Below are 13,144 nucleotides of genomic sequence, written 5' to 3'. Positions count from 1 at the left end.
ACCCTGTTTGTACCTGTCATACCCATACTGATCTGAGGAAGGGGGTGGCTCCCCCGAAACGCATCATCCTTTTACTTTTATTGTTTTTTATACTCAGTAAACCACTCCAGTGTTTGACAATACTCCTGGTTTGGCTTTTACTTCTAAATGGAACAAGCAGCATCATCATAAGGGTTATTTTCTTCTTTCTACACTGACTCTTTTAAACTATGAGTTCTCTGAAATGCTCAAGTGCAACGTGTGCACCTTGCCTAAGGGTAAAAACTTTTTTGCCTAATTGTTGTGCTATTCTATGGAGCAGTCACCTGCATAACAAGTGTGCAATGTATTTTGATAATCAGAACAACCTAAAGTTGCATGCAAAAGTTTAGGCACCCCTGACAATTTCCATGATTTCCATTTATAAATAATTGAGTGTTTGGATCAGCAATTAAATATCTGAAAGACACAGTAATATTTCATTAGTGAAATGAGTTTTATTGGATGAACAGAAAATGTGCAATTTGCATTAAAACAAAAGTAGACAGGTGCATACATTTGAGCACCCCAACAGAAATATTACATCAATATATAGTTGAGCCTCCTTTAGCAGAAATATCAGCCTCTAGACACTTCATATAGCCAGTAATGAGTGTCTGGATTCTGGATGAAGGGATTTTGGACCATTCCTCCTTTACAGAACATCTCCTGTTCAGTTAGGTTTGATTGTTGCATAACCACCTTCAACAATGCACCAAACACAATATGTGGCATTTTGAATAAACATTGGTCCACTCTATTAGCTGACCCAATTTAAAAAAAAAAATCAAAAACTCATCATGAAATCATCTGGCACCAAACAGGTTATAGAAACAACAACCTCCATAAACCACAATTCTTGCACAGACACTTTCCATTGTTGGTCCCAGAGGTGTCTGTTGTAAATGGATTTCGCACCATGGTACCTCTAATATGGTCTCCTTTTCCACAGGTGAAACTTTTTTTTAGCAAAAGCATCTTTTAATTGTTTATCTTTTTATGTAATCTACCTTTTATCTCTGCAGTCTCTCCCAGGGCTCAAGTCCTACAGGAACGCGTGGGAACAGAGATTTTGCACTTATTCCAGAGCAGGAACACTGTTCCCATTAGAAGAAGTTCTGCAGGACCAGCCCTTGAGTGGAAATCTTGGGTCAGTTTCTGCACTTTTTTTTCAAGGACTTGACCCCTGGTGCATCTGCTGTGGATGCGCCCCATGTGACCCTGCCCTAAACATTTTTTTTACAAGTTTAGTGTATTATTATTATTTTTTGGTTGACAACTTTTTAAGACCCACAAAAAGAAAAAAAAATGGACCAAATATAGTCACATAGGGGGAGATTTATCAAAACCTGTGCAGAGGAAAAGCCAACTAGTTGCCCATAGCAACCAATCAGATTGCTTCTTTTATTTTTGAAAAGGTCTCTGGAAAATGAAAGAAGCGATCTGATTGGTTGCTATGGGTAACTCAGCAACTTTTCCTCAGCACAGGTCTTGATGAATATCCCCCATATTGTTTTCAGTCCATGGAAAGCAATGCATCCAGGTGGAGTATGCTGTGCTATATATATTAGCATTCTTTTCCTCTGGCTTGCTTAAATATACCACAAAATATGTGTCAGATAAATGTAAAAAAGCTCTTGTACCTCTGAAATATCAGCAAATGATGTGAATTTGCCTTAGTGGTATTAGATATAATGAACTCTTATCCAATACTCACATTTATAACATGTATGTCGCTACAATTAGCATAGTGCTCTTTATGCACCAATGGAAATTCTGGAAAGAAGTATGTGCAAAGCAGTCCTTTGACGTGACCTTTCGGAGACAGCTTTCCTCAAGGAGAAACACTTCCCTTTTGGTCCCAAGATGATAAGCCTCTCCGCAGCCAGCTAGAACCCTGCTCTATACTGATGAGGGGCAATAACCCCATCAGCTGTCTACAGATGGGTATTGGGTAATCTTTCTTTCTGGAAAGATTTTTGGCTTGGCATATATCACTAATCATGTCCAAAGGCTAGTTGGAGTGAAACACTGACATAAAGGAGTACTCCGGTGCTTAGACATCTTATCCCCTATCCAAAGCATAGGGGATAAGATGCCTGATTGCAGGGGTCCCTTGGTCCTTTGGATAGGGGATAAGATGTCTAAGTGCCGGAGTACCCCTTTAAAAAGAAAGCTACCTTCAAAAAGTAGTGTCATAGAGTTGCAGAGTTACAGGTAAAACATTTAGGACTTAACTCTTTCCAAATTACACTTAAGCTCCACCATTTATTGAGGTCCCATGTTTTCTTCTCTGTCAAATCTTCTCATAGCTGTCCCTTTACCCAACTGTGGCCTTTAACCCCCTTTGTTTTCTATGTAATAAAGTTGTTTTGTCTACCATCCCATTATTTGCAACAAAAAGAAATGAACTTTTTATTGTTTGGTGTAAACCATAACAATAAAAGGCACATATGTCTCTCTCTTTCTTTGTGTGTCTATATTGAGTCCTTTGGCAAGAACATTCTGGAGTAAAACACGTTTTAACAGGAAAGCTCTCCAATCTCATTGCCAGTAATTCACAGAAGCTGCTTTCTAACCCTCAGTTAAAGATGAAATTCTCCTGCCAATTTCAGATAAAGCTGTACAAAACTAAATCATATATTATAAACTTGGCGGGGATGCTGAAACCTGAGAAGCTAAAATGGGTTTTAAGTCTATATTACATTATGGAACAAAGCAATATCCCCTTTTAAAATGCATTAAGACATTATACACTGTATCATTTTTGCTGTATAAAACTCAATGCTTCGAGATGGAGTTCACAAAATATTATCAAGCAGAAAGAAAGAAGGGGCACTCACAGTTCAATGTCACTTCTGCTGTGATAACTTTCTTTATGCACGGTGCAATTACATTCAAAAAACAAAGGACGCCAGGGTCTGCAGGTGACAGGTGAACAGCCATTTTCACGACAGACATTGGCGCTTCTTCATGTATGCTACCTGAACTTTGCTATTGTCCGAGTGATTCTAGCGTAGAGAGAGTGTCGATCGCTATGTCTTATTGCACCATATCATAAAATATTATGTTTGCAGTTCTTTATCCATATACTTCTGTAAGGCCTCCTATACACACACTTTTAATCACTTGTGTTTTTTATAAGAATTTTTGTCAGACATTTGTAATAGGTGCTTTTGTTGATTTTAAAATCTTGTTAAGAAGCCTCCCTGTATACTGACATTTAACCTACCTGTAGGCCACAATAGTTTAAAAACTCCACAATATCTGTACATATGTAGATACCCTGTAAAGTACACAGAGCAGCATGGTCTCCATATTCCCCCTCCCAGTGATCCTGACACTAAATGTCAATGTCATCAGCGTGCATGCATGTAGTGGCTAAGCAAGCACATTATTGTTCCATTAAAGGGGTAGTACAGTGGAATTATTATATTTTTTTCTTATTCAAGGAGAAGTTTATTAAGATAACAGCAAGTAACAAAATAGCATACAAGCCAGCAAAATCAATACGGTCTTGTGAGCCAGAAATCCAGCAAAATGGAATGACACACAATAGCAGTATGATAGAAAACATGCAAACAATGTCCGACAAGCGGAAACATATGAAAAAGACACCCGGTGCGCCCCAACACTAGATGGCTAGGGTGGGAACCAGGATACTAAATATAAGCTCTGTATTTAGACTATCATATAATCAGCAAAATATGCAACGAAGTCTAGACCAGATGAAAGGGAGCTGGGCAGTAGCAGGAGGTTGGTGGAAAGAGCAAAGGAGGGAAGGATCGTAGGGAAGAGGACATCAGAGATGGAAAAAGAGAAAGGAGAAACGTTACGACCACAGACAAAAAAAAAAAGGTCAGGGGGGAAGGGGGAGACATAAATGGACGACAAACCGACATAGGGCACTGCCGAGACGGAGCCGCATACAATTCAGGGTGGGTAGACATCCACAGCGAAGCGAAGAACGACTCCATCGGCCACAATAGAAACCCTAAATCAACCAAGGGACCTAACAGCCGGGGAGGAGCAGAATTCCGACCACGGGAGCCAGGTAGCACCGAACCGGTCAACCTCAGCAGGCCGGGAGGCCAAAAGTTCCTCCATTCGATGGATTTGAGCAATTTCACTAATCCAGTCTTCCATGGAGGGGGGGGATCTGGGGACTTCCACTTCCTAGGATTGACCGTCTTGGCCGCCTGGAGTAGATGACGGGCTAAGGACTTTTTGTATTTCGACTGCGCCATAGGAAACATATACAACTGGGCTGCCTCGGGACTCCAGGGGATCTGAACCCCTGTCACCTCCAAATGACTCGTATAACCGTAGTCCAGAAAGGCTGCAACTTAGGGCATCCCCACCAGATATGGACCATAGTCCCCTCGTTACCTTCACATCGCCAACAGGACCGAGGCACAGAAGGGTACCAGCGATTTAGCACCACAGGCACCCTGTACCAGCGGGACAGGATTTTAAAACTAGTTTCTTGGAATTTGGTGGCAATGACAGCCTTGTGGATCACGCAAAAGCATTTAGTCCACTGTTCCTCGGTATAGGATTTTCCTAGCTCGGATTCCGTGGGAGTCCCTCCGTTGGGAGGGACTCAGAGCCAGGAGATAGCAACAAGCCATATATGGTCGATATGGAGTGACGAGGGGGTGACGATGCCAAGCACAATCTCTCAAAGGGGGTTAGAGAGCGATGAAGGGACGACCGATGTGGGAGATTGGAATAAAAATGTTTCAGCTGAAGATAAGCAAAGGGGGCGCGTCTGGCATGCGGGCGGTCACATAGGAGATCCACTAAAGGCTCGAGCTCCTCACCACTCAAGTGATGGAAACGAAGAGGTTCCAATCGGGAGGCCCCAAAAAAAGCATTTGAGGAAAGTCCTGGGGGGAACATGGGATTGTCCGAGACGGGAAGGAGTGGGCCCTTACGATCTATGAGAGCAGTAGATGATCTAAGGTTGGCCAGGGTAGCCAAGGTGTGGCGGGTGGACAGTGGAATTTTTTTTAAATCAACTGGTATCAGAAAGTTAAACAGATTTGTAAATGACTTCTATTTAAAAATCTTAATCCTTCCAGTACTTATCAGCTGCTGTATGTTCCACAGGAAGCTCTTTTTTTTCTGTCTGACCACAGTGTTCTCTGCTGACACCTCTGCCCATTTCAGGAACTGTCCGGAGCAGGAGAAAATCCCCATAGCAAACTTCTCCTGCTCTGAACAGTTCCTGACATGGACAGAGGGGTAAGCAGAGAGCAGTGTGGTCAGACTGAAAAGAAATTCAAAAAGAAAAGAACTTCCTGTGGAACATACAGAAGCTGATGAGTACTGGAAAGATTAAGATTTTTAAGTAGAAGTAATTTACAGATCTGTATAACTTTTTGGCACCAGTTGATAAAAAAAAATATATATTTTACACTGGAGTACCCCTTTAACTCAGGAAACTGCTGACCTCTGTTCTCATGATTGGTGAGGGTCCTATGGATAGGGGATAACTTTCCGCGCCATTTAAGTGCTTCCTCTTGGCCAGTCTTAGGCTTACAGATGCCATAATTAGTATACAGTACACTGTATTGAATGGTGCCCTGAATGGGAGTTTGGCACTGTTCAACATAATACTTTGGAAACTATTAATGCTCTTTATTATACAGTCCGTCGTCTGTTTTTTTGATCATCTATCTTCATCGCCTAGGCATCAATTCTAAACTAATGTTCATCAGAAAATCAAACTGAAGAACAATGTGGTTTTCCAGCATAAAAATCGATATGAGCTGGATGTCTCTTATGATTTAGGATGTTCATGCTAGACTTTTTTCTTTGAAAGACTTAAATTAATTTTGAGAGGCGTCCATTCATTGAGCGAACTAGAAAAGCTGTTAACATGCACTGTATTCACCATCACTGTCTGAGAATAATGGGATGGAAGAATGCGCATATATTATGCTTTATTGTTTCCACCTAATGATCCCTGGGGTGCGGGCAAACAGAAGCCATATAGATATCTCTTATGTCAGCTAAAAAAATTGCAATTGTGGTCACAATTACTATAATGGAGAAAAATAGCAATTTGCAGTTTTTTTTTTCTTTCGACACATTTTATATTTTTACCAAGTTTCACTGCTGTTTCCTGATATACCCCCCTATATTCAGAGTATAATATGAGCTATATTGTTTTCCAGTGAGTCACTATTTATTACATAGAAATGCATGCATGTCTATACATTACACTACCCCTCCATGCTCTGTTATAACCTATGTCCATTATATTCTGAGCACACGCTGAGCACATTCATTTTCTGACTCATTAATCACTTGGTCTGACACTTAATAAACCAATGGTGTAGTGATCTTACACAGTGTGACATCGACCTGCATGACGGGTAGTGGTCGGAGTAGGACATATGTTAGGTAAAACCTGGATATTTGAATGCAGTAGAAACATTAAAGCAAACCTTTCACTTTAAACATGTTTTCCTTTTTACAGTTGATTACCACATTGCTGGTGAGCATTGCTGTTGGGCTCCGCTAAAGGGAGCTCCTCCGGCAGGTCTCTCATAATGACGAGAGTTTAGCAAAGAAAAAAATAGTGCGTGCACTATTTTTTTTCTCCACTAAAATTCAGTAAACTACTGGATCCCTGGTATTCAAGTCAATGGGATCCGTCGGGACCTAGTGGTGACTCTTCTGGGGCCATTCGGCATAAAAATTATGCCAAAATGATCTAGAACAGAATGGAGCACACATCTATGGGAACCTAGTGTGGTGACCCACGGTGATGGCGGGACCACGTCGTGTAGCGGCGTAGGTGGACGGGGCAAGATGGTATTAACCTCAGGGGCAAGGTGTTGTTAACCCCTAATGTTCATGACGCCAGAGTGGTTTTTGGGTACCGGAACTACCCAAACGGTATCTCCGCTATTCCAATAGCTATTAAATAAATTCTTCTCCACTGTATTCATCGAGGAAAATGAAATACCAGGTGAAATACAGTGTGATAAGGTAAACTCCCCAGTACAGGTCACCTGTCTAACCCAGGAAGAAGTACAGTGCCACCTACAAAAAAATCAAAATAGACAAATCACCAGGTCCACATGGCATTCACCTCCTTGTTCTAAAGGAATTAAGTAATGTGATAGACAGACCCCTATTTGTAATATTCAGGGACTCTATAATAACAGGGACTGTTCCCCAGGACTGGCGCATGGCAAATGTGGTACCAATATTTAAAACGGGATCAAAAGGTGACCCCAGAATTATAGACCTGTTAGTTTCACCTCCGTTGTATGTAAATTGTTTGAGGGTTTTCTGAGGGATGCAATTCTGGAGTATCTTAATAAAAATAAATGTATGACCCCATATCAGCACGGCTTTATGAAGGATCAGTCCTGTCAAACTAATCAGATCAGCTTTTATGAGGAGGTGAGCTCCAGACTGGACCAGGGGCAATCGCTGGATGTCGTATATATGGATCTTTCCAAAGCATTTGATACGGTGCCACATAAAAGGTTGATGCATAAAATGAGGATGGGGCTGGGGCTGGGGGAGAATGTGTGCAAGTGGGTAAGTAACTGGCTCAATCATAGGAAACAAAGGGTAGTTATTAATGGTACTTATTCTGATTGGGTGACTGTTACTAGTGGGGTACCACAGGGGTCAGTCTTGGGTCCTGTTCTATTTAATATATTTATTAATTACCTTGTAGAGGAGTTGAATAGTAAAGTGGCAATCTTTGCAGATGATACTAAACTCTGTAAAGCGGCAAACACTATAGAGGACAGTGCACTGTTACAAATGGATCTGGATAGGTTGAAAGTTTGGGCTGGGAAGTGGCAGATGAGGTTCAACACTGATAAATGTAAGGTAATGCACATGGGGAGGAAAAATCCGGGCTGGGATTATGTATTAAATGGGAGCACACTTGGGACGACTCACATGGAAAAGGATTTAGGAGTCTTAATTAACAGTAAATTTAGCTGTAGTGACCAGTGTCGGACAACTGCTACCAAGGCAAATAAAATCATGGGGTGTATAAATAGGGGCATAGATGCCAACGACAAGGAAATAATTCTACCGCTGTACAAATCACTGGTCAGACCACACATGGAATACTGTGTACAGTACTGGGCACCAGTGTACAAGAAAGATATAGTGGAGCTGGAGAGGGTTAAAAGACGGGCAACCAGGGTAATACGGGGAATGGGAGGACTACAGTACCCCAGAAAGATTATCAGAATTAGGGTTATTTAGTTTAGAAAAAAGAAGGCTTAGGGGAGACCTAATAACTATGTATAAATATATCAGGGGACAGTACAGAGATCTCTCCCATGATCTATTTATACCCAGTACTGTATCTATAACAAGGGGGCATCCTCTACGTTTAAAGGAAAGAAGGTTTCTACACCAGCACAGATGGGGGTTTTATATTGTAAGAGCAGTGAGACTGTGCAATTCTCTGCCTGAGGAGGTGGTCATGGTGAACTCTGTAAAAGAGTTCAAAAGGGGTCTGGATGCATTTTTGGAGAATAATAACATCGCTGGTTATGTATACTAGATTTATAGGGACAGAACGTTGATCCAGGGATTTATTCTGACTGCCATATTTGGAGTCTGGAAGGAATTTCTACCTCTAGTATGAGGATTTTTTTTCCTTCCTCTGGATCAACTCAGTAGGGACTCATTAGGGTTATAAATGAAAGATGAAGACTGCTCACCCAGATCAGGATTAACACCTGTGCAGGGACCCACCGGACCCGCCTCCTGTTTCACAAGCAACACAATTCCAACAAAGAAAAAAGCGTCCAACATCCAGGTGCAATCCAACAGGGTATATCTTTATTGAGAATCTTGCATATACACGTTTAAACACTCTGATGCGTTTCACGCTTTCGCGCTTAGTCATAGAGTAATAGGATAAATGTTACACACACATATAAATACTAAAATCTTAGTCACATGTTCATGACACCAAATCAGGACATAGGAAAATCCCGGTCTGGATTCGGTACGTATCAAAACCAGAAATGGAATTACAATACAAATTGCTACAGATGTTTCAGTAGTCATATAGGACTCTATTCGCACTTGCAGGGTATGATATATAATAGGTTAACTTACATCTATTATTATTTTTATTTCTGTTTTATAGTTGTTATAATTTTATAATATGAAAAGTGTTGCAAAACTACTGCCATATACATATATATAGTAGTGTCTATGTACTTTTAGACCTTTTAGACCTTTTAGACCTATTGTGGCAGGAATGGGCTCCCTTGTAGAAAGATTGGGTGAGTGGGTTGATCACTACCTACAACGCATAACTAAAATCACCCCTACCTATGTTCATGATACCAAAAATGTTATCAATACTTTGGACCATGTCGCATGGGAACTGGGTTTTTCCTGGGCCACATGCGATGTGTTAGCATTGTATCCCTCTATACCTTGGGAAAAAGGAATGGTTGCTATGAGATATTACTTGGACCATTACAGCAGTTACTCCCCTGGCCTGAAAGAATTTATATGTACAGCATTAGAATTTTTGCTGCAGCATAATTTTTTCATGTTTGACAATCAGTATTTCTTTCAGGCCAGGGGAGCCCCCACGGGGTCGAAATACTCGCCGTCATTAGAGAATATGTATATGATCTATTGGGAGATTTGCTTTATCTTCACACCGAATAATCCCTTTTCACACCACATACAGTGGATCGGTCGATTTATCGACGACCTGTTAGTGGTTTGGAAGGGTACTGAAATTGAATTCAAAGAGTTTATGGGGTACATTATTGATAACAAATTTAACTTGCAATTTACATCTCATTACAGTAGAGAAATAGTTAATTTCCTGGATATTACAATTTCATCTGACAAACAGTGTATACAAATTATTCCTTTGAGGAAATAAACTGCTAGAAATTCAATACTATCGGCAAATTCCTGTCACCCACGTCATGTAATTAAAAACATACCTTTTGGAGAATTATGTAGATTAAAACGTAATTGTTCTGATCCAGTCAGATTCAGAGAAGAGAAAGTTAAATGGAGGATGCGGTTTTTAGAAAAAGGTTATTCGGCAGAGGATATAAAAATAGCAGAAGAAAAAGTGGATAATATAGAAAGGTCCACATTAATAGCTGAAAAAAGTTACAGTGTCACTAGTAATGTTACCGCAGAGCAGGGTACAATAAACAAAAAAGGATTGTTACAGGGTAAAAAAGCTAGTAAGAAGAAAAAGAAACCTACATTTATCACAGCCTACGGCAGCCAGTTTGCTTGCATAAGACGGATCATTAATAAGTACACACCTGTGTTAGAAATGGATCCAGTGCTAAAAGAAACAATAGAGGCTGGTATCAATGTAGTCTCCAGGAGAGGTCCCTCGTTAGGGACTAAACTATCCCCAAGCTTGTTCAACAGTAATTTACAAAAATGAATAGAAAAAAATTGGTTAAACACCACGGGGAACCACAAATGTGGCCACCGTAAGTGCATTACTTGTAAACATATGGAGATTAGTAAATAATTAAATTCCTTTGTAACTGGTTATAAAAACACCATTAAATCCTATATAAATTGTAACACCAAGTCAGTTGTTTATTTAGCAGCATGTATGATTTGTCAACAGCAGTACGTAGGGTGCCCTAGTAACCCATTAAAAAACAGAATTAGACGACATATTTCAGATGCTAGAACGGATAAATTAATGTTTCCACTCTAAGTAAACACTTCAGAGACATACGTGAGGACGTGAGGAGTCTCAGTGTCAAAGGTATAGAAAAAGGGAATAATGGTACTAGAGGTGGAGATCTAAAAAGAAAATGATTTAATCGAGAGACCTTCTGGATGTTCATTCTTAATAGTAGATACCCCCAAGGTATGAACCATAGACTAGACTTGATTACAACATACTGATACATAATTGATGATTGCTATTGGCTACAATGTGTACAGGATGAAGGAAAAAATTTGTATTCTCCTGTGCCTTCGGTGCAGTCATAATGTGACTAGTGGGAATTAGATAGTATCCTGTAATATATATAAATTTATTAGTATTGTCACTTATATTTATACAATTCATAATTTAAAAATAGTGTATAAACATCAATAAATAGATTTGAAATGATTAGTGATAGTAATAGTAATTGCTGTCACTGGATAACACCTTGGGAATATATGCATGCGTATATGTCTATGTTTACAAACATGCCTTGTGGGCTTGCATGTATTATAATTACGCATACAATTACATAGACATTACTATCTACTTAAGGACCTAGTGCCAGAAAGTTAAACAGATTTGTAAATCTGATGTAAACCTGTTAGTTTTTGATATTATGCTGAGAAGCAATCAGATCATTATACAAGATTGTAGATGTGCACCATGTCTGTTTTTCTACCCGAATTCACACTGTGATTTCTATCCCCTCTTTTTTTTTTTTTTTTAACATGTGCTGCACTTTTCCCCACCCCCTCAGCCCAACCCTATATAAGTAGTACTTAGCTACACATGGGTCATTTCTTTCCTAGCAGCCTCCCAGTCTGACTGGGAGAGCATGGTAAGTGAGCCATTACACCTTGTTCACACTGGTGTGGTGCTGTGCGGTGTCCCTTGCTGCCGTGGCGCCGTGTCTGCGGGGGGGTGTGGCCCCATAGACTGGTTTGAGTGGCATTGGGGCCGCTCTGCCGGTGGGTCGTTCCCCCCCTGTGGGCATTGGTGTCACGGCGGTGGTGGTCGCCGCCCGGTGCTGCGCCATTTTATGCTAGGGACGTTAGGGACCCACTCTGAATAGGTGGCCTTGACGTGGCGAGTGGGCTTGTACTTTTTGATCAAAAATGTATACTAACAACCTGTTAGTTTTTGATATTATGCTGAGAAGTAATCAGATCATTATACAAGATTGTAGATGTGCACCATGTCTGTTTTTCTACCCGAATTCAGATTTGTAAATTACTTTTATTTAAAAATCTTAATCCTTCCAGTACTTTTTAGGGGCTGTATACTAAAGAGAAATCCAAAAAGAAATGCATTTTCTGTGATGTCCTGACCACAGTGCTCTCTGCTGACCTCTGCTGTCCATTTTAGGAACTGGAGAAAATCCCCATAGCACACATATGCTTCCCTGGACAGTTCCTAAAATGGACAGCAGAGGTCAGCAGATAGCACTGTGGTCAGGACATCACAGGAAATGCATTTCTTTTTGGATTTCTCTTTAGTATACAGCCCCTAAAAAGTACTGGAAGGATTAAGATTTTTTTTATGAAAGTAATTTACAAATCGGTTTAACTTTCTGGCACCAGTTGATTTAAAAAAAAAAAAAGTTTTCCACGAGAGTACCCCTTTAAGAACCCAGGGCGTATCCATACGTGAGAATTTCAGTCCCCGCCACTCGCCGGGCGGGGACCGGACCGGTGTGACTGCTGATATCGATCAGCAGGAACCCCGCGCAAATGCCCAGGGGGGTCATCAGAGCCCCCCCCCCATGTTAGCGATCGGCGACACTTGCGATTTGCGCCTATTCCGGGTCATACGGGTCTATGACCCGGTGACCTGGAATATAAGGGGGGATCACGGTTGTCTAAGACACCTACGATCCCCCTGAAGGCATAAGAGTGAGCTGGCAGCGGTGCCACCCCTCCAATCCCTGCTATTGGTGGTCTAGACGCGACCACCAATAGCAGATTGGGGGCGGGGGGGTTAACTTTAGTTTTCCCCATCCTGCCCACCCTCAATAGGTGGGGCAGAATGGGGAAACGAAGGGGACCGAACGCCGAAGTCCACTTACCCGTCCGGAGGCAGCGGGCAACGGTGATCGGTGGGCGGCATGTCGTGCGGCAGAAGAGGACGGCTCCCTGGATCCAACGGAAGTCGGCAAGTTGATCTGGAGGGCTACAGTCTGAGACCACTGTAAAGTGGTCTCTAAACTCTAGCCCTCCAGATATTGCAAAACTACAGCTCCCAGCATGCCCAGACAGCTGTTTGGGCATGCCGGAATGTGTAGTTTTGCAACAGCTGGAGGGATACAGTTTGAGTCCATTATACAGTGTATGATTATATAGAGTGCTATGTAATTAATAAAGAATTGTTATATTTACTATTTGTGTATTGGTGTGTCCTCCCTGTTTT

The sequence above is a fragment of the Hyla sarda genome, chromosome 11 (assembly GCF_029499605.1).
Source record: "Hyla sarda isolate aHylSar1 chromosome 11, aHylSar1.hap1, whole genome shotgun sequence".
NCBI classification, from domain to species: domain Eukaryota; kingdom Metazoa; phylum Chordata; class Amphibia; order Anura; family Hylidae; genus Hyla; species Hyla sarda.
The sequence above is the reverse complement of the archived record's forward strand: the minus strand, read 5'-3'. Positions refer to the sequence as shown.